Here is a 2,479-nt window from a genome sequence, read left to right as displayed (position 1 = left end):
GTGGATGGCAGAACTTAAATCCGAGTTCCACTGACCCTTAGATGTATTTTTTTCACCCACTATACAATGTTGTCTTTTAAAACAGATTCCTGGGCTTATCTTTGGAGGATGGGTATCCAGAATTATATTAAAAAATTAACATTCAGCACATAATATATTTTTAATCTAGTGATTTTTAAATTAATTTTATATTGCTTCTATGATAATGAAGCCATCTTTTATTTTAAAATATTGTGAATATAAACACTCAAGTTATTTGTGCAGTTGTGGGCAAATAAGCTTTGTGGACCAAAAGGAATCAGATCTGTTTTCTTTTCTAAACTATGGTTTTGGAGATCATGCTGAAGCCATGAAAATGTGAAGTTCCAAAGATGTGTATGTGACCGTGTACAGGAGAATACATTAAATTGGTGAGCTTTAAAAAATATTTCTGAAATTTAATTGAGTATGCAAAAGTCAGCTTTTCCTACTTTGAAATAGTGGTACTTTCTTTACTTATTTCTCATCTCCAGTAATGGAAAAGGAACAGGAAAAACCTATTGCTTAAGAAACAAAATGGAAAATTCAGAGGTGTTAAAAAGATGTTAAGTTACTTATTAGGAAAGGAAATAGAAAGATTAGTCTGTCAATGTCTCTCAAAGCAGTCATGCAAGAAGTCTAAAATAAAGCAAGAGGTACAATCTCCTGATATATATAGTATATATAATATATATGCACATACATCATATATATGCATACATCATATATATGATATACATGTGCACATTGGGGTAAAACAGTGTGATGACCTTTCAGTCTGGAATTACATAATTTAAAAGAGATTAGCATTTAGGGGCTGGAGAGATGGCTCAGAGGTTAAGAGCACTGACTGCTTTTGCAGAGGACCTGGGTTCGATTCCCAGCACCCACATGGTGGCTACAAACTGTCTTTAACTCCAGTTCCAGTGGAATGCCAAGCCCTCTTCTGACCTCCGTGGCATTGCACGGCAGGGGTGCACTCACATACATGCAGGCAGTACACTCATACACATAAAATAAAAATGATAAAATATTTTAAAAACGAGATTAGCATTTTAAACTTGCAAATAAAATAGTACTTATAGGGCTGGATGATGCTTACCTGGGACAGGCACAAATACAGGAGTTTCCCACATCAAACTATGTGGTTTACTTAAGGTTTTGCAAATTCCCTAGACACTTTCAACGATGTTAGCATTTTGTAATTCGAATGCTAGTTCATTTAAATGAACATATCAATTTACCACTTCCTTCAGCAGGTTTTGCTTAACTACTTTAATAAATCAATCACTTCAGTAGAAATTTAGGCAAATGTTAAACATACAAACAAGAACTAACCATAATAACTGATTCTAAGGAACTTTATTGTAACCTATGGTACTTCATAAATTTTTACAAAACCCTGCTGTATCATGGGAGTTGACTAGAAGGTCCAATTAAATAAAATCAGTAAAAATAAAAAAAATGATGAATTTACCACCTGATTTTTTTTTTTTTTCGTTTAATGACAAAACGATTTGAATAGACCTTAAGGTTCCAAACATTTCTGGTGACTGGTACTATATCTTTACTGAAAAGGGAAGACCTTATAAAATACTAAAGAAACTGCATTCTTCATTTCGAGGAAGAAACCAGCAGTCATGTTATTTGGTTTTAATTCAATACCATCAGTAAGAGTACTGTGTGTATGTTAATTTTTTTTCTTTTCTATCTGCACAGACACCTAAACCTACTTTTTTCACGAAAAAAGGCTGGCAGTGACGACCACCTATATTTTAAAATAATTAAAAAAAAAATCTTGAACCGTATACGCCTTTGGAAAGGGGAGACATCATTAACTGACAGCATACCTGGGGATCGTTGGGCATTTTTAACAACGTGGGAATTGTTGCTCCCACAAAACTACTGCACAATGTCTGCTGGGAGGCGAGTTCAAGGGTGGCTAGTTGCTGCGAGTCCTTTCCAGAGAGACTTAAGGTTTGGCAAGTTCTATTTTAAGTCGCGCCTGTGTGTGTGTCAGCCTCTTTCATGGATGTAGAAAAAGACCCATTGCATTGTATTCGTCTCCTTGCCCCCGAGAAGCAGGACGCCCGGGGGCGTTTGTTCCTGCTTTGCCAGCCACTTTTCCTTCGGGAAATTCCGGGGAGGACGGGCAGACAGGAGGCAAGGAGGCCAGAAGGAGGTCGCCCGCCACTCCCCTCACGTGGCCCGGGCAGTAGCAGCAGCTGGAAGCCACCTCGAGGACGCTGAGCCTCCCGGCAGCGCGATGGAGAGGGGAAGAGGAGGTGGCAGCGAGGACCAGACACGCACTCGGTGTCCTTCCCCACAGGGAGCGTCCAGCCCCTCAGGAGCTGCCGCCCGCCACGCTCGCCAGCCCGCTGCCTGGCGGCCGTCCCCATGCACCTGCTCACCTGTCTGTCCGCTCATTGGGGGAGGGCTGAGCGCCGAGGGGGTGGGTGGG

Source organism: Nannospalax galili, unplaced genomic scaffold (assembly GCF_000622305.1).
Source record: "Nannospalax galili isolate Female #2095 unplaced genomic scaffold, S.galili_v1.0 scaffold1354, whole genome shotgun sequence".
NCBI lineage: Eukaryota > Metazoa > Chordata > Mammalia > Rodentia > Spalacidae > Nannospalax > Nannospalax galili.
The sequence above is the reverse complement of the archived record's forward strand: the minus strand, read 5'-3'. Positions refer to the sequence as shown.